The sequence below is a fragment of the Podarcis gaigeae genome, assembly GCF_964106915.1.
Source record: "Podarcis gaigeae genome assembly, chromosome: 1".
Lineage (NCBI taxonomy): Eukaryota > Metazoa > Chordata > Lepidosauria > Squamata > Lacertidae > Podarcis > Podarcis gaigeae.
The window spans coordinates 132,465,224-132,485,940 of NC_139678.1; the positions used below are offsets into that span (position 1 = coordinate 132,465,224).

Below are 20,717 nucleotides of genomic sequence, written 5' to 3' on the forward strand. Positions count from 1 at the left end.
GCTTCACTCAGTTCTTTGGGGAAACATTTGGTTCCTGCAAGTTTCATTTTATTACTGACACTTCTTATTCTTTCACTTTATCAAAGGACAGAAATGTATTTTTGCTCACCAGGGCCATTTGGAGTGCTCCTTGATACATCCTTTGAGTTATTTACTTACCATCATGGAGAACTTCATGAAATGCACGAGTTCATTTCCTCAAGGTCCCTCAGGGGATGGATGCTACATGTTCAGTCCGTAATGTAAACAGGTATTTAATTACACATTTTATACAATAAAATCTCCACATCTCAAATTCACAGGTCAAGACACAAGTAGGACATTCAATCCAAAAACTTCACAGTGGAGGAGGGCAGATAGCAGGCTTATACAAACAAAGGCTGCAATCTTGCATGTGTATCTAAGTGCAGGAATCCAGCAAAAAAATTACACTCCTATACAGATTTACATAAAAGTAAATCCCTCTGAAATCAGTGAGACGTTGGGAGAGAAGCGTGAGATTATCAGAGCAAGCCCATGCATATTTATTCAGAAGTGCCACAGTGTTGAATGGGACTTAAGGTAAAGGTACCCCTGCCCATACGGGCCAGTCGTGTCCGACTCTAGGGTTGTGCGCCCATCTCACTTAAGAGGCCGGGAGCCAGCGCTGTCCGGAGACACTTCCGGGTCACGTGGCCAGCGTGATGAAGCTGCATCTGGCGAGCCAGCACCAGCACAGCACACGGAAACACTGTTTACCTTCCCGCTATAAAGCGGTACCTATTCATCTACTTGTACTTAGGGGTCCTTTCAAACTGCTAGGTGGGCAGGAGCTGGGACTGAAAGACGGGAGCTCACCCCGCCGTGGGGTTTTGAACCACTGACCATACGATTGGCAAGTCCTAGGCACTGAGGTTTTACAGCACCACCCGTGTCCCTGAATGGGACTTACTCCCTAGTAAATTCCTTTGGGATTGCAGCCTAAAGTGATTATTTGAACAAGAAATACTTTCAGATGATAACCCATAGGGCTCTTAAGTTGTAGGAGTTGCTCAAAAACAAAATTTGCTGTGGAAATTTAATTTTTAAATCTTATGTCACAATTTGTCAACCATTTTATGTTTCAGTGGGGTGGGTGCAGGGAGGACTTCATTACAGGAGGCAAGTTTCAATGCAAGAGGCAGCTCATTTGGGGAACACATTCTGTTATTATTTTTCCTAAATCCTAAAATACTAGATGAGGTCTGAAACTTGGGGTGGTTGGCAACCCTCCCTTCTAGGTGACATTACCTTTTCCAGCAAAACATATATTTCTCTGAATTCCACAAATCAGTTATCCCTCACTGTGAAGGGCCATGCCCTGGAAGTGTAAGAGTGGCCTCAGAAGTCACTGCTGAGCCCCCAGAGTTTTGCTGGCTAGGTGCCTGAGCCCCCTATCCATTTGGGTAAAACACAGCAGGCCTAAGACATTTTGGCACCAGAAGCAAACCACAAAATGGTGCCACCCTCTCCACAAGGGGAGAAGAGGAGAGTGAAGATCTACAACAATAACAAGGGGGAAATAAAAATCTGTATCAGGACCCGCTGCCCTGTGGATCCTGCTGCCCGAGGCAGTTGCCTCACTATGCCTCGTGGGTGGGCCGGCCCTAGACTGAACAAAAGGAAGGGGCTCCCTGACCTTCAACATGTGTTTCCAGGGTTTCCAGTGCTGAACCTGAGCTCTCTAAGATCCAAAGTGTATGTAGGGAGGAGATTCTTGTAACTGGCCCACTGGCTTGAAGTGGGAGCCCAATGGCAGTCTAACCTCCTTACATGAGGCAGGGAGCCTTCTGTTTATGTTTTTGAGCTGCCTTCCTTGCTTTCTCATTCTTTCCTTTCTGTTGTCTGCTGCACACTCTGTGCCTCATCTGGCCTGGCCTGGTTTCTCCCCTCCCCTTCTCCATGAGAAGAACCTCAAGATCCTCTTTGGTGGGGGCTTGGGAGGTTATATAGTGGCACTGAGGCACTTCTGGGCCAGCCGGTCATAGCCTCATAGCCATAGGAAGGGCAACAGTGGTGCAGCTCCTCTGTGATATTCTTCATTCTGACTTTTATGTTTTATTTCTTCTGCTTAAGGTGGCCGTAGCGGACGCGTGTGGCGCTGTGGGTTAAACCACAGAGCCTAGGACTTGCCGATCAGAAAGTGATGGTTCGAATCCCCGCTACAGGGTGAGCTCCTGTCGCTTGGTCCCTGCTCCTGCCCACCTAGCAGTTCGAAAGCACAAAGTGCAAGTAGATAAATAGGTACTACTCCGGCGGGAAGGTAAATGGCGTTTCCGTGCACTGTTCTGGTTCCCCAGAAGCGGCTTAGTCATGCTGGCCACATGACCCAGAAGCTGTACGCTGGCTCCCTCGGCCAATAAAGCGAGATGAGTGCCACAACCCCATAGTCGGCCACGACTGGATCTAATGGTCAGGGGTCCCTTTACCTTTAAGTTGGCCGTATGTCCTACTTTATAGAGGACAATCCTCTGTTTGAAGGAGTCTTCTGTCTGAAGCAATGTCTGATCCAAGTCTGGTTTAAAGATAAAGAACAACTGTGGAAGCGAAGGCCCAGAAAAAGCTCAATATGGAGGCCAAATGGCCAAAAATATTGGGAAATTTTGGAACAAGAGGGAGATAAATTAAAATTGCAGAGCTTTGAAAAACTAAAAAACAAAGTGCAAGATTGGCTTCATTATTATCAAATAATGGAGGCATATAATTTGGATAAGAAAATTGGCTTCCAGGTGGAAAAATCAAAATTAGAAACAGAACTGTTAGATCCCAAAACTAAGATTTTGTCAAGAATGTATAACTTGCTGTTGAAATGGAACACTCAAGATGAAACGGTGAACTCTGCTATGATTAAATGAGCTCAAGATGTTGGACACAACATTATGTTGGCTGACTGGGAACAGTTATGGACCACAGGTATGAAGTTCACGGCATGTAATGCCTTAAGAGAGAATATAATGAAAATGATATACAGGTGGTACATGACACCAGTCAAGCTTGCAAAAATATATCATTTGTCTGATAATAAATGTTGGAAATGTAAAGAGACTGAAGGAACATTCTTTCACCTTTGGTGGACGTGCGCAAAGATTAAGGGTTTCTGGGAGATGATGTATAATGAAATGAAAAAGGTATTTAAATATACCTTCCTGAAGAAACCAGAGGCCTTTCTCTTGGGCATGGTCGGCCAATTGGTGCCAAAGAAGGATAGAAATTTTTTTATGTATGCTACAACAGCAGCAAGGATACTTATTGCAAAGTATTGGAAGACACAAGATTTACCCACCCGGGAAGAATGGCAGATGAAGGTGATGGATTACATGGAACTGGCGGAAATGACTGGCAGAATCCGAGACCAGGGAGAAGAGTCGGTAGAAGAAGACTGGAAGAAATTTAAAGTCTACCTACAGAAACATTGTAAAATTAAGGAATGTTAGAAGGATGCTGGAATGAAGCTATGTGGTTTTAGCAGTAATGTTATAAAGGATTAAGTAAAAATGGATTGTTAACAGGTCAGAATGTAAAGTTACAATATATTAAGATAAATTAGTAAGATTAAAACAAAGAAGGAAATGATTTGCTGAAACAACTAATGAACAAGAATACAAAAACGGGAGGTGCAAGGAGGTCAAATAACAAGCAAGTGATAGATAAGATATGGAAAGATGGATTTGTTTTTAATTGTTTTTATTTTATTTTTTTGTATTTTGTATTTTCTGTTTTTCTTTTTCTTTCTTTTTTATTCTTGTAACTTTTTGAAACACCAATAAATATTATATATATAAAAAAATAAAGATAAAGAACAACTGGAAGGGAGAGCAGAGGCTGCCTATCAGCACATAAATCTGCATGCAAATTTTACACACATCTAAGTTTTCCAGAGCAGCAACAAAGTAATGAAATTGATGGGAGGGAAGGATGGGACAAAGGATTTGGCAGCATATGATGGAAAGAGAGGGAGGAAAGGAGAAGGGATTTGATTTCTTCTTTGGCTTGGATTAAAATCTGAGATGAGAAAGAACTTTTGGGATTCTGATACTATAATATTTGTCACAAGCAACAGGAGCCACCAAGATTCATATTTACAGGCTAGGAAATATGAAACTTGAGGACATCATTTAGAAAACTCCTGTTTCTCCCCATCATCTTTGCCAGTTTGAGGTATTCAATCATAAGAGCCTGCCATTCTATGATGGCAGGGAAAGTAAGAGGGCTCTCAAACCAGAAATTATACAAAAAATGGAAAATATTCAAAGATTACCTAAAAACATATTGTTCAAATAACAATCTCCTTGCAGAACTAAACAGATCCTTGTAAAACACAATGTGTAAATGTTAATTTACTAGAGTACATGAAAACAAATCAGGGTAATAGGAGGCTGTGTGTTAAACGTAAATAACAAAAATAAAAGTACAAGAAGAAGAACTGGAAGTCTTTTATTTAGAAATTCAATGAATGATTGTATAATAATGCAAATTCTTTTTTTTTTTTGGTATGTTTTCTTTCTTCCTTTTTCTTTTTTCACCTTAATCTTTTCTTTTTTATCTCAATGTATGTATATATAGAGGGACGCGGGTGGCACTGTGGGTTAAACCACAGAGCCTAGGACTTGCCAATCAGAAGGTCGCGGTTCGAATCTCCGTGACGGGGTGAACGCCTGTTGCTCGGTCCCTGCTCCTGCCAACCTAGTAGTTCGAAAGCACGTCAAAGTGCAAGTAGATAAATAGGTACCACTCTGGTGGGAAGGTAAACGGTGTTTCCATGCACTGCTCTGGTTCGAACAGAAGTGGCTCAGTCATGCTGGCCACATGACCTGGAAGCTGTACGCCGGCCCCCTTGGCCAATAAAGCGAGATGAGCGCTGCAACCGCAGAGTCGGCCACGACTGGACCTAATGGTCAGGGCTCCCTTTACCTTTTATGTATATATATTTGTATTTTAATTCAATAAAGATGACTAGAAAAGAAAAAGAAAACTCCTGTTTCTCAAAATCTGTTTTTGTGCAGCAAAACCTAAAAAAATATTCTATTATGTTACAAATTTTGTATTCTTACATTGTAGCCCACTCTGTGATTCTTGGATGAAGGGCGGTATATACAGTAAATCAAATGAATGAATGAATGAATGAATGAATGAATGAATGAACAACTTGGCAAAACCTTAATTCTGATTTCTACATTTCGGTGTCACACAGAACAGCTCATTCTGCCAGTTTCCACATTAAAGAAAAGAAAGTCGGATATACAAATGTTTGCAGTAACAAGAGCCCAGACCCCTTTTAAGGGTCATAATCTCCAAGGCTGCGTGACATGTGAAATTTGGCAGGTGATAGTATCAGAAGTACCATATATTTGCTGAAAGAAGCCTCCAGTGATGAAACACTGCATGCAGAGAAAGAGGCATGAGCCTGAGCAGGAGGAATGTGTAAGGAGAAGGAATCTGTGGAATGCGAACCTCTGTTGCTGCAACTCGTTTTTCTTGACTTAAGCGAAGAAGTGAAAGGTAGATAAGCAAAGCAGTGTGAAACTAAGGCTGTAATCCAGTGATGCTTACATGAGTTTGCTGCAGCAAAGAGGGCTACCCCTCTGGAAATGGTTGCTTCAAAGTAAGCCCCATTGAACAAAGGGGGCTTCTGAGCAAGCAAGACTCTTCACTGTCTTTTGGGTTGTTCTTGAACTTGATATCCTTCTGGACTGGACTGTGAGGTGGAAGAAGAATTACTTGTTGATGGGTTCTAAACTGAATTTATACATGTTTCCTCAGAAGAAGGTCCACTTTGGTTTCCTTACTTTCAGGTCAGTGTGCACAGAATTGCAGCTTTAGGGCTGGGCTGGTTTTTAGGGGCCCAGTTTCCTAGCTTTGTGTGCAACACTACATCCATTCAATGCTTCTCAGATTGTATATGCCAACTATATATTTGAGAAAATGTAACTGACTGTGCCAGCCTTTGCCAGCCTAATGCCCTGCAGATGTTTTGGAGGACAACTCGGCTGGGTCTGGGGGGGGGTGTTGTCATCTAAAACACCTGGAAGCACCAGATTGGCCAGGCTGGCTTATTCCTTTTCTCTAACCCATTGATTATTTCCATATGCATATTGGAGGCAAGGGAAAGGACCTCCATCCCCATCTAGCTAGCATAAAGGTGTATACTTACAGCAGGCTTTCTCCTTTCGCAAAAGTGTTATTTACACAGTGTGGGGAAGAACTAGACGTGGCCATCCATTTTCTCTCCCCAAAGGGTGCATTCAGCTGAGCTAGCAGCTCTTTGTCACAAATCACAGTGCCCCTTGGGGTGGGAAATAACGCTTTTATTGCATTCAAAACTTGAAGATCAGCTTGTAAACTCTCAGCACACCCTCCCACAGCATATTCTGGGTATGCCCTAAAGCTGCAATTCTATGCACGTTTACCTGAGAATAAGTGCACAGGGTCAATTTGCACACCTGTTTAACTCCATTATAGACGACTTTCATTTTTATGTCTTTGATTTGCATTTCTATAAGGCTGATTCCAGATGAAAGGCCCTGTCTGCTGCGACGAGTCTGCTTTCCTCTATTGTGCTACAGGCATTGTTGTAATACACTCATTTTTATATTATGAAAATGCATTCAACCACTCCCATACCCTCTAACATTCCTTAGATGAAAATAGGAACATTTCTCACTCCCCTGCAACTGACCCTCCTCGACCCCCATTTTGTTGTCCCACCCCGAACATTTCCTATCAGAAGTAGAGCAAGTGTACCACCACCACCACACCAATGGGGCACAGCGCACACGTCCTTCACCATCCTGAGAAAACCCCTTAATCCTGATCTTATTTTACAAAACCAAAAAACCCCACACCAATAAATAAATTTGAAAAAGGTCAAGATTAGACGCGAACACACATAGCATTATTATTTAAAAAAACACACTCCACTCTGCTGTGCCTTTCTTCCCACCCAGGGTGGCCCTGCCCTCTGCCTGCCCCTCAGAGACCACCGTCTCTTGTCACATGGGGCCAGGCCCCGGTGGCCACAGCCTCTTTTCCTCCGCCCCCTCTCTCCAGTAGTCTCCAGTAGTTGCTGCAAGCTGCCCAAGGGAGGAGGCTGGCAGTGGTGGCCCAGGAGAGGCAACGGGATGTTCCCTCACAGCTGAGGCCATTGTCACTTGGGACAAGTGCTTGCTCATCCTCCTCCCTGAGCTTGGTGGCAGTGGCACTGACAGGGGAAATCGGGGCATTCTGGGATCAAACTGGAACCTGGATGGCTTTCGTAATTCCAGGGCAGTGCCTGGAAAATTGGGGCACTTGGAGGGTAAGGCTCTATTTCCCTTTAAAATCTGAATCAGGAGAGGCCTTGGCTTGGTGGTGGGCTGGATGAACTCCAGTAAACTGCCCCTGAATCCTGACAAGATGGAGGCACTGTGCCTAGGTGGTTCCCAAGTCCAGATGGGTCCATTGCCTTTTGGGATAGGGTGATACTTCCCCTAAAGGAGCAGGTTAATAGTTTGCGGTTACTCCTGGGCCCATCATCTAAGGTGACCTCTGGTGGCCAGAAGGCCTTTGTAACAGCTTTGGCTGGTTATAGAGTTACAGCATTTCTGGGTCAGGATAGGCTGGTCACTTTCACCCATGAGCTGGTACAGCTTGCATACCTGTGATGCGTCATATGCGCCCTTGAGGCTGCCCTAGAAGTGGCAGCTAGTGCAGAATGTGGGAGCTGGACTGCTCAGTGGGGCAGAAGATCACCATCATATTTTCCTGCTACTGAAAGAATTCCACTGGCTGCCAATCAATGAGCTGGATTTGGTAGACACAGCTTGAGACCAGGATACCTAAAATATCATCTCCTCCCCTACATACCCAACTGATGACCACAGTGTTCTGCAGGAGGGAACATCTTGCAGATACTGCTCTATCAGCAGGTTCCTTCTGCATGAACGGGACTTCCGTGTGTTGGAATCAGGCCTTTAGGATGGAGGAACCTACCCTTAGGAAGTCCCTCCCGTTGCTTACCAGACAGGCACCTTCTTTTCAGTGCATGCTAAAGATGTTCCTCTTTTAACAAGCCTTCTAAAATCTTTTGTCTCAGTTGATATCTGTCTTGGAGTGGAATTGATTTTATATATGTGCTGTTGTTGTTTTAAAGTGTCTTTAGGCATGTGTGTAATTTTGCTTTTATATATGAAATTGTTTTAGCTGTTTCATATACTGTAAATAACCACTCCATATGTAAACTGTTTTATATTTTGCATTGCTTTCAGATGCCGCAAAGGAAGCAATACATGAACAAAAGAATAAATAACTTCAAATTTTAAAAAATATGCTTTTATGTATTGGTGAGTCATTCAAAATGGCAAGGGAGAGAAATACGATGCCTTATATTGATGTCAATAGATCATCCAATAAGTGCCTGTGATATCACTTCTGATGTGGGGAAGGGGAGGTATGTCACACTCACCATTACTAGGAGCAAGAATTGCTGCTTTTTAGGGGCTTTTGTTGAGCACATGGAAGCTGTTTTTCTCCCTTGCCAAACAGCTAAAACAATTTCATATATAAAAGCAAAATTACAAAAATTCCCAGCTTTGCTAACTGGAGATGCAAAGTCCTCAGTTTGAACTTGGAGAAAGCATGCGCTTCCACAGTGACCTGGGATCCCTCCCTGGTTTTGTTACACATCAATGATGAATCCCCTACACTGGAAACACATTCTGGGGCCATGTTACTTGACTGGTTCAGTCACAGATCAACAGTTATTCTGTCTCAAATGCAGTATCTGGTTAAGGCATAAATAACATTTTAGCCTAAGTCTCTGAACTTTCCTTGCACACTTTTGTCTCTTATGCTTAGTGTCATGACCCAGTAACTCACATGCAAGAGGGTCTGATATCAATTCACATGTGTATCCCAGGCGAGGGCTTGGAAACAATGCCTGTATTAGAATTAGTTTACCTGCCAACAAAATCTGTAGGCAACCCATGATTACATGCTGTTCCTATTTCTTGCCTTCCTTTCATCAAGCTGCTAAATCACAACGATGGAAATAGATTCATCACTGTCCTGGTATTAATTTTCCACATGAGCAACCGCTGCGGTTGTCACAGAGCTGCTACTGATCACCAATTGCAGGGGAGGTGTCCGAGTGACAACCTATCAACACTTCGGCCACCACACAGAAAGATTTGCATGATGCCCACAAGGAGTCAAGGCCACCTATTTAGATGCTTCCAGGTTCGTCTAAATTAAATCCTTTCTTTATAAGCAATGTATTTATGCTTCTGGGACTTGATTAAATCTTTCATACTTTGACTTATATCTTTGCCTGAAAGGTTCTATTTATCTTTCCGTTTTCTTCTGTAGATACCTTCCAATTAAAATAAAAGAAAACCAAACCAACCACTGGGAAATCCAGGCTCTCTTACTCCAATACCACTGTTTATGGTTTCTAGTCATCAAACTTCTTCTATTACTGAAGTCTCACCCCCACCCCGTAAAGAGGAAAGCTTTGATATTTGCAGAAAATTCAAACTTTACTTATGGTTTAAAAATACATGTGTTGAATTTTCCTGCGCGCTGTAAAATTACACATTGAAAAATTAATTCAATTATTGCAATTTTAGATGTAAAAGGAAGCTGTAACTCTGGCACAGAATATAGAAAAGAGTGAACAGTGTGTCTATTCTGTTCTATTCTATACTTCACACATGCACACACAAACAAACAAACAAACAAACAAACAAACAAACAAGCAGACTAATAATAATAAATAATAAAGTTGTGCAAAACTCTAGGAGTCCTCACCCCGCAACACACACAGCTTAATTCCATGCTAGCTTTTTAAAGTGGTACATTTATTTCATTTTTGGACAATGCTTTGGTATGATGCTGGCTCCAAGGGTAAAGAATTCTGTTGGCCAGGGATGAAGACTGCCACATTATGAATGAATTCATACAGCCCTCCCTCGTCTCCACGAATTGTTTCAAAAGACACTCAAAATTCTGTTTGCTGAAAGCCTAGTGGCACCATGACGCCCTGAAAGCAGTTTTCATGCGGATCTGTGACAGTGGAAATAAAAGCCACTTTCTAAAGAGGGAAATGTTTATCCACCTATCATATTCTGACTGCTCTGTTCTTGTCCTCAGGTGAGATAGTTGAGGTAGTGAGGAAGCTGCCCAGGTCTCCGCTTTGAAGAGGACATAAAGGATACAGCAGTCTCTTAGATACAAGGAGTCAAAGCCATTTTGGTAGCTAGCCTCTTTTTTATTACTACAGCTAGAATAAGGGTTTAAATATTCTCAATGACAGGACCAAAGAATGAAACTTGGCACAAGCATTTGTTTAGGCGTTTAAAGTAATATTAGAAGGGGCCTTCAGGGCCTCAAAGGCTTAACACAGATTTTCAATCAAATGTAGTGAGAGAATTACAATAAAGATGGATAATACCAGGATCTTTGCCAATACCACAGTCAGACACAGGAGGAAATTGAAGAATGCTGATAACACGGCTGTGGAATGAGCCTTGAGCTGTTGTGTTCATGGATAAAGGATTGTGGTTGTTGCTCGCTCGAGATTCTTCTGGGAAGAGGCTGCCCTGCCCATCATGTTCAGGCACCGGCAACTGGCGTAAACAGGGCTTCAGCAGCTCCAAGATATACAGACTCTGTGTTGATGATGAATCAGAGGATAATCAGTGCAGAATTACAGCCCCCCCCCCCCTGCATGCAACCTCCACACATTGGTTGGCATTTCTGCACAAAGCATAGAAATGTGCAAGTGCATGTGCAAAAGTCTTTCTGCAACGATCGGCTGCTGTGTGTGCGTGTGTTTCTGCAGGGGGCAGATTGCACATTCAGCTCATAAATGCCTAAACTTTAGCAGAAGAACCAAGTGGCACGTGGATGTTATGAGCAAGTCAGTGATCCTATTTCTCTCCCTCCATGACTTTTTTTATCCTCATAAACATGGAGGAATTGAGTGACAAATTCAAAATGCAGGGAACCCTGGGAGGAAGTGATCGTGTCCTCGTAGGTTTCATGACACAAAGGCAAGGGAGCACGGAGTGTAGTTGAATGTATGGTCTTTGGGTGCTTCAGTTGAGATTCCTGCATTCCTGAAGGGCCTTTCCAACTATGGTTCTATGATCCTTAGGTATGTCGTCTGTATAGGTTTAAAGCCTTCAAGGATGACAGTTTGCAAAGAGACTTGCTGGTTCATTGAGCGTGAACTCACAGCTGACTGTTATTTTTAAAGGTGCATCTTAAAGAATAAAAAATCACTTGATGGGGAATTAAACTTTTTCCAAATCCACTTTTGGGGCTGTTAAAATCCGTTGCTTGTCTCCAGCGCCCACTAACTGGAACTGAATCCCTGGTCTTTGCCAATTCAGTATTGCCATTTAATAAATTACTAGTTATAATGTAGCAATTTCCTTTAATTACTGGTTACAGTAATTTCTTAATTAGATATCTTATAATAGCTTATGATTAATTCAGAATTGGCTATCAGGACTAGTGTTCAATTTCTGCAGTGGTGGAAACAAATTAGGAGAGGTGGAGATTAATCACATCTATTAAATTTGAGGTTTTTGAAAAATGCCATCCACACATTATATGTTGTCTTTAAAGCACACGAAATACAATTTCCACTAGGTGAGCACAAAAGAGTATCTCTTTAAAACACAAAGACACCTGTCTGGTTCTCCTCTTCTCTGGCTCTGGGGTTGCCTGTCCTGGTCAAAAGCCACAGGCTGCGTGTTTCCATAGGCCCCCCCGATAGCGCATGACGAGGCCTGCCAGTATCTTCTGCAAGGCCTTGCAGCTGGACTGTGTGTCTCTGCTGAGCAGGCGTGGTGGTGGGTACCCTGCTGGACTTTAACTGGGGAGGAAGTGCCATGTTAGTACAGGCTTGAAACTGCCAAGCCCAATATGCCAATACGGTGGGGTATCAAGCGATCTCTATCTCTGCCAGTGCAGCAATGATGGAATTGCTCACATAACGGCAGAGAAGACCTCCTGCTCCTCTCGCCATCTGCATGGGCAGTGGTGCCCACACTGTGCCAAGCTCCTTCCAGCCTTGTTCCCCCCTCTCTCAGTAAATAGGAGGCAGGAGAACAAAGCAGCCTCACCTGCTAGGCCTGCTGGCCCCTCCCACTGCCTGCTATGGCAGGACCATTATGAAAAACGTCCTGGGTGTCCTCACACCACCCAACCTCAAGGACCCATTTCCTGTCACTTCTGGCAACGCACACGGAGATCCAAGGCTTTGCCACACAGCCACCTCCTTGCTTTTCCCTGGAAAAAGATATTTCTTTTTTTGTGGAAATAGCAAAGGGATATAGGAAACATGCATTTAAAAGTGATAGCTCTCAATTTTTCTTATCTTAATATGAAGCATTTCCAACACGTTACCTCATCTCAATATGAACTTCATGTAACTTGCCATATGTAAATGTTGTTTCTCACATTCCTGACATTGCAAGAGAGAGGCTATCTGCCTCCTCACTCTGCACCGTAAAGCCACTAATATGCAAGTTATTTCTTCCCTTCTTACTCTCCGCAACCACCAATCTCACATCATTATCCTCTCGCTTTACATGAGACACTTGTGCAGCTCACTCCAATTCACCATTACGTGATCTGGCAACCCAGTGGGAGGCAATGGGGACAAGGAGCAGTGCAGGGGAGAAGAGGCATGAAGGATCACTTCACATAGTTGTGCCACCCCCTGCCCCCACCCCCAGGGAAGCCTGAAAAGGTAGATTTCTCCAACAGAGTCATTATCTGCAGTGCAGATAATCCCACAACGCCTAGATAAAATAATACTTGCCCACACTGGGCAAATATCCCAGAGGCGGTGGAATCTGTGGAGGCTCAACAAGCTCAGTTAATTGCAAGAGACGGAAGAACTTCCAGGCTGCAGCCAATTTGGGAAATGGAAGGGGCAAATACCCCAGCAAAGGCCACACATTTCTCCCCTAACATAAGGAACTTCAGATGTGCATATCAAATTAAAGATGCTTATCTGTGCTTATCCAAATACATGAACCTTATTTGAGAATCTTGATCGTTCTGCATATCAGGGATATTTTCATTTATATTTTTGACTAGCAGGAAGTGCCAGTACCAAAGAAATAATGTATGGACCATGCAATTTGTGAGTGTTAGGGCACACACACACACACATGCACATACACCAACCCAGGGCTCTCTCCTGACCCAGGGAACACCTGACTCAGCCCCAAAGGATTGGGGGGAGGTAACCTCCCCAAGTCCAACTCCCCTCCCAACAAAGGCTAAAGCCATTGTAGCTCTGCCCTTTCATATACCAAGAAGCAAGGCTTCCGAAATGCTGCTTGTAGAACAGTGATTTGATTATTTAACATATTTAAAGTATCTCTAAGTGGTGTATAGAAAACGGAAGCAACAATGGAGAACTAAAACAAAAACATTACACAAATGCTCAGTAATATATAAATATGTTACAACAATTAAATGTTAAAAAAAAGAAAAGGTAAAGGACCCCTGGATGGTTAAGTCCAGTCAAAGGTGACTATGGGGTTGCGGCACTCATCTCACTTCAGGCCGAGGGATGAGTGTGTTTGTCTACAGACAGCCTTCTGGGTACTGTGGCCAACGTGACAAAACTGCTTTTGGTGCAACGGAACACTGTGACGGATTCCAGAGCGCAGAGAAACACTGTTTCCTTCCCACCGCAGTGGTACCTATTTATCTATGTGCACTGGTTAGCCATGTTAAGGGAATTTCTGGACAAAAAATTGGCATGCGGTTTCATCCACTTCCGGGTCGCTGCAGCGCACAACCCGAAAATACTTATCCCGAAGCTACTTCAACCCGAGGTATGACTGTATCTTTAAGGATAATTATGTAAGAACCTGGAAACAAATAAAGAAAAATATGGATGGGGAAGGATGAATTTATCACTATGGGGAAGAATTCAAGTAATGAAAATGAATGTATTGCCAAGAATGCTATTTTTATTTCAAACAATACCCATAGCCACTGGAGTGGGACACATCAAACAATGGCAAAAAGATGTTTCTAGATTTATCTGGCAGGGGCGAAACCCAAGGATTAACAGGTGTTAAAGAAAGAGGTGGATTTTCACTGCCGGATTTGAAATTACAGTGCTACCTCAGAAGTTGAATGGAATCGGTTCTGGAAATCTGTTCAACTGCCAAAACATTCAGAAACCAAGGCCAATCGGCCAACCAGAAGCCGTGGAAGCCGCGTCGGACGTTCCAGTTCCAAAGAACGTTTGCAAACCGGAACACTCACTTCCGGGTTTGCAACATTCAGGATTCAAAACGTTCAACTTGCAAGGAGTTTGGGATCCAAGGTATGACTGTATATTATGAAGCATCCTGCCTCTTCTGGCTGTGGGGATGGATAACTTTTTAAAAATATAGATATTCTAGACCTTGAGGGTCATGATAACAGATTTGGATGTCATGCATATTTTTGGTATGAGAAGACCAAAGTGCACAAAGTGCAATGGTTTTTAAATCATTTGGTTTGAATATCAATTTATGGTGTATGGGGAAAATATAAAAATCTGTTAGAACAGAAGTCACTATGGTGGCTTTCCCCATTGGAAGCGATATCCTTGAAAAAGATGAATGTAAAAAGTGAATGTGCAACCTATAAAGAGTTATTATTGGAAGTGGAACAGCAATTAAAGTTGAAAAGATTTGAGGATATAAGACATTTAGTAACAAATCGATTGCAATATCACCAATTAAATGATGTGTTTAAAATTGATAAGAAAAATATATTTAGTAAGGAAATTTCAAGGTTTGAAAAAGATTTATTGGAAAATAATGTGAAGTTGTTTCTAAAATGTATAAGTTGTTGCTAGAGTGGCACACTAAGGATGAAGAAGTTACCGGTAAATCAGTAATGATACAAGAGGCACAAGATATTGGGCATAATATTCAATTTTCATCTTGGGAAAAGTTGTGGAAGGAGAACCTAAAATTTACAGCATGTTGTGTGCTGAAGGAGAATTATATGAAAATAATGTACCGGTGGTACTTAACACCGATAAAACTGGCAAAGATTTATAGACCTGCTTCAAATGTATGTTGGAAATGTAAGGAAAAGGAAGGCACATTCTACCACATGTGGTGAACATGCAAGATGACAAAAGCATTATGGGAAATGCTTTGATGAGTTGGAAAAAAAAGTTTAAAATAATGTTTGTGAAAAACCCAGAGGCATTTTTACTATGAATTTTAGGAGCAGAGATACCAAAGGAGCAGAAATGAATATTTATGTATGCAACGACAACAGCACGGATACTACTGGCTCAGAAATGGAAAGAAGATAAAGTCCCAAACAGAGACAAATGGCTGATGAAGATGATGGACTACGCCAAAATGGCGAAATTGACCGGGAAAATCAGAAGCCAGGAAGAGAAGGACTTTAAGAAGGATTGGGAAAGATTTACAATGTATTTAAGAGAACACTGTGAACAACTGAAAACTTTGGCAGGATTTGAGGAATGCTTGTAATGTATTAAAAGCTAAGGTAAAATTGGATTATTTAAGAAAATTAGAGAAAAAAGTGAAGCAGTGGGAAAAGATTGAAAACGGTAACCATAGAAGTGTGGAGGGAATCCTAAATGATTATGATGATGTTTATTGTTTGAATTTAAATTTGCAATGTAAAACTCAATAAAAAGATTTATTTTTAAAAAAGAAATTACCCCTCATTATGGGGGGGAGGGGTCCCCCGCTTTTACACAATGACCTCCTAGACTCTGCCTGTGGTGTTTCCTGGGCTTTGAGGTCCTCTCCTTGTGCTGCCCACCCACTGCCTGCGTCCTGATTCCACAAAGGTGGAGGTAAAAGTTATCTTATGAATAAAAAAGAAAAAGTCATTTAAAAAGGGAAAAGGAAAATGCGGTTCTGTTGAATGGCCTGGGTTATTGGAATGTTAAATGTGCACTATATATCTGAATGAAAGGGAAAATGGTGGCAGGCAGGAAACATGGATTATTTAATTTTCAGAGTAAAGGCAGGTGTGAGCTATTTACGTGATAAATTCAGGAAAGAGAAAGCAATACTCCAAATCCAGTGGCCATAAACGCATCTCTAAAAATACAAGGGATTGATCCATTTATTTAAGCTGAGTTAGAGCTTTCTTTCGCAAAGAGAACTGACCAGATGTCTCTTTACTGCCACATACAATGCGCCACTCACAGTGCAACAATCCATCAGGGGTCTCGTACTGGCACTACAAAAAAGTCTCTGGCACATTTTTACAGAAAGACCCATATTCTCACAACTTTTGTGCATCTTTGCACTTGACAAATAGCTGTTTGACTCCGGTTTTGTTCTGATTCACTATTCTGTCAGGCACAGGGCTCCTATTCAAGTGGCCAGCAATGGTGGCCTACAATTTGCTGTTTTCTTTTCTTTTCTTTCTTTGTTTCCCCCTTGACAGACACTTGTGTACTTCTATCATGTATCTGGGCATCTGAAAAAAAAAAACGTTTTCAATGATTTTACAACAAAAAAAACCACACAGCATGTTAAAAAGAGGTCTGAGTGACTCTGGTAGGATGTGAGAAGAAACTGTTCATGTCACTAAGTTCTCAGGCTCTATCCCTCCCCCTTCCTCATATACTTAATATTGACAGTTAAAACTGGGATGTAAATAATCAACATGATTGCGTTTGTTTATGTGTTTAAGTTATAATGAATATTCTAGTACTAAAATTTGGATGGAAATCTTTTCATTGTTTGCATATTTTGATTGTTTGCAAATGAATTTACTTTTCTTGGAATCACACACTAAAAACTGTTTCCCAAACTGACACTTGGTATTGGGTTTTCTTGAGAACTTGTTTCCCCCACTGAAATGTGAAAACCAGTTTTTGGTAACCTGCATATTCATTTTACTTTTGGATTTTCAGACTCAGTCTCGGAAGCCTGAAAATGTTCTTAAAATGAAGATATTTGAGAATCTCCAAAATAAAATTGACTGAAACTTTTGAAGCAATTCAGTGTTCAGTGTTACTGCTTTACCCGATAAAGCAAAAAGTAGTGGTACTGAAATTAGGGCTGGCTGGCCGTCCTATGACATTCTGGGGTTTCCACGGTCATATGCTTAAGTCAATAAGATTCCTTGATTTTCCATTACCTTATTATATCAGGTCAAGTTTTTGGAATGGTTTTATGTGGTGTACCAAATTTGGTTCTTCTACCAAACAGTAGCTGAAGTTATTATTTTCCAACTCTTTATTTACCCCTTACCCTGCAATTCTTATGTTTGCCTATTACTACTGCTATTGTTATTTCAGCAAAATAATTGTATGAGTGGAATGACTTTTGTTTGCGCAACAGAACCTCCCCTCCTCTCTGGCCCCCTTCACCCTAAATCTGTTTTGGAGGTTCCCTAACCCTTTGGAGCAGATTTGGGGACAGGGCAGGGCCTGTGTGGCAGTGGGTGGGGCAGGGGGAGTCCTGTTGTGCAAGCGGAAGTTGTTCTGTTTGCTCAGTTATTTAGCTGAATATTGCCTTTTGTCTTAAATCAATTCTATGTTAAATGCATGGAATAACCCCTAGTTCTATTATTACAGTACATAACAAAATAAGAAATTGATTTACAACTTTTAATCTACCTGTGATTCAAGCAGACTTTTACTAACAGTAGGCCCAGAACTCCAGTCAAATGTACAAAAACCTACCACAAATAATTCCTGCTACTAAAACACCCCAATGTAAAATATATGAAGGCCAGAAAAAAAATGAGGTTGATGGGAGGAGAAACCAGGGCCAGCTCAATATATTTCAGTGCCTGAGGTAAACCACAAAATGGTGGCTCCTTCCTCGCCAGGAAAGAAGGAGGTAATGAAGACCTACATTAGGAACAATGAGGAAATAAATATCTACACTGGGGTTTGATGTCCTGCGGCTCCTGCCACCTGAGGCGGGTGCCTCACCTTGCCTTATGGGTGCACTGGCCCTGTGAGACCAAAACTCCCATGTGACCAGGGTTCAAATTCCCACTCAGCCATGAAACTCACTGGGTGACATTAGGCCAGTCACTGCATCTGAGCCTAACCCAGCTCATATGGCTTTTGTGAGGATGAAATAGAGAGGGGGAGAGCCAGTTATGCCACCTTGAGCTCCTTGGAGGAAGGGTGGAATATAAATGTAATAATAATGATGTTGTTTGTTGTCGTTTAGTCGTCCTAGTCATGTTTGACTCTCCATGACCCCCTGACTCAGAGCATGCCTTGGGAACTCTCATTTTCTTCTCAAAGCTTCTCCTTTTTTATGTGGATTGCCAGTTCCTTCTCCAGATGGATCACATTTAGTCTAAACTCTCGGCTATGACCTGTCCATCTTGGGTGGCCCTGCACAGCATCATAGCTCATAGCCTCTCTGAGTTATTCAAGCCCCTTTGCCACGACAAAGCAGTGGTCCATGAAGAGAAAGAATGATGATAGGGTTGTGTCAGGGAACTGCCATCAGAACGAGAGACGGAGGCAGGGCCACCCAGCGATGCCGGAGAGGGGACGAGCAGGGGGGAAGGATTTCAACGTAACACCCATAGAGAAGAGAGGGAGATGGAGGAATTGGTGACAGGGCTCCAAGACCCTTCCCCCGACGATAGTGGAGAGAGCGCTGGGACGCCCCTGCCTTCCCCTTACTTGCGCAGACGCGTTCCGTGCAGAGAACATAGGAGGAGACTCGGGGTCAAACAGCTTTTATGCTGGAAGAGGTTCAAGAGACGCCCACTCTCGGATTCTGCAAGTGACTAACAGGTCACGGAGGGCAAGCTCCGACCCTGGGCATGGTTGGGGCAAGCAAGCTAACTGAACTGAAGTACGGTTACGCACAAGTAACCCCTAACAACCATTACAGGTTGCCATATTTCAAAAAGTAAAAGCTAGGACACCCCAAAAGTTATTGAGGTTTTTTTTAATACAAAAATGCCCCCAAAATGTGATTTTTCTGGTGCATGATGGTGGTCACAAGCTCTCAAAGAATTCCTTTGAGCACTGCCCTTTATTCTCCCATAGTAGATTATGTTCATGAAGTATTGAAACTCCTCAAATCTACTTGATTAGGGACAGCCCTATAATATTTATTCAGAAGGAATGTCAGCTGAATTCACTGGGACCCATTTCCAAGATATTTGTGCACAGTATTTAAGTTTAAGATATTGAAGTGCCTTCGGAAGGCATGAAATACTGAAGGAAAACATTTCCCGCCCTGCCCCCCGCTCCAGAATTATAGCCTACACCGGCCTTTCTCAATTTTGGGTCCCCAGATGTTGTTAGACTACAACTCCCATCATCTCCACTCCATAAAACACTACGTCCATCGGGATCACAATGCCTGCTGGCCCACCCAGAATTCAGTTGACCCAGCCATTGCCATTGGATATAGTGGGCAGATGTGCCACAAGAGTGGGGAGTAAAAGATTTGCTCTCAGCATTTCACACCGTGTGTTGCAAGCTGGCCTAGTTTGACCCAGGCAGAAGCAGAACAGGGCTGGATGTGAAAGCAAGTCGCAACTAAAAACCTACCAGCAAAACCCTTCCTAGGCTATTATTAATCTTTTGAGTCCTGCCATTCCTTTTTGATGTTTGAAAAATGTGACTTGACCTCTAATGCTCTGTTAAAGCAAGGTGCTTGTTATTAGCTCACTGAAATATGAATCTCTGCATGGTATTTCTCTTGCAACCCATCCTGCACAGAAGTCAGAGGCTGAAACGTATTTGTGGCAGGTTAATTTTTACCTCTTAAATCTGGCAATATATTATGATTTATCTTTCCTTCAGTAATTTTTTTTCTGTTCTATCACTATTCTCCTATTCATGCATCATCAGTATGGAGATTTTGGTTTCTTCGTATGCACCTATAATCTTTCCAGCCGGTGGTTTATATGCCTTCATCCAAGCATCAAAACCATCTCATAGCTCATTGCAAAAATGTCTAGTATTATGAGAGCCTGGGGCTCTTCTGACAGCTGACAGAAACTACCTGAATGATCATTTTTTAAACTGGATCCATGATTAATCTTTGAGAAATAGGCTAGTTCATATCATCTAAGTGAATTTTGTCTAGTGATCATTATTAATTCCAACAGTAAAAGTGTGCCCTTTTCAGAAAGCTACAGGTTTGAGAAAGAAAACTTAAGACATCCCCCCCCCCCCCGCTATGAGATTTTTTGCATCCCTTTCTGGTTTGGAGGGAGGGATTACTTCAGAGCATCACCCTAACCATGTCTACTCAGAAATAAATCCAGTATAATTCAATGGGGCATAGGCCCAGTAAAATGAAGTTACAATTGGAAACTTAGTCTCCCAAAGAAGTAGTTCTATGAAGGTTTATGAAACAGTGAGTATGCAAACTGTTCTTGAGCTCCAGTTCTGTATTTGTCTGTATAGTGACAAGGTTAAGTATGCATTAGAATACTGGGAACATCTTCTTGACGAACGTTTAAGTGCACCATTGGGATGGGCTGCAACATCCCTGCTGGTGACATTCCTGTTCATTATCCCAGTCTTGGGATCAGTGATGCAGAGGAGCATGGGAAGGGAGAGAGCAGTTTAGGGTCCCCCGCCCCAGACCAGGAGCAATGATGTCATCTGCTGGAGCAACAGAGTACTGAATCAACCCTCCTTGCCTTGGTAAGGGTCCTCCTTGCACTGGGAAAACCCGATGCTAGAGGGGCTTTTA

At 42.4% G+C, this 20,717-nt stretch overlaps 1 long non-coding RNA gene across 1 annotated transcript; it reads left to right on the plus strand.

The window, feature by feature from the left end:
• Positions 1-5,516: 5,516 nt before the first annotated feature.
• LOC310833946 lies at positions 5,517-11,506 on the plus strand. Its single transcript, XR_014559012.1, has 3 exons — positions 5,517-5,810; positions 9,022-9,231; positions 10,153-11,506. It is a non-coding gene; the product is annotated as an uncharacterized lncRNA (long non-coding RNA).
• Positions 11,507-20,717: the final 9,211 nt, after the last annotated feature.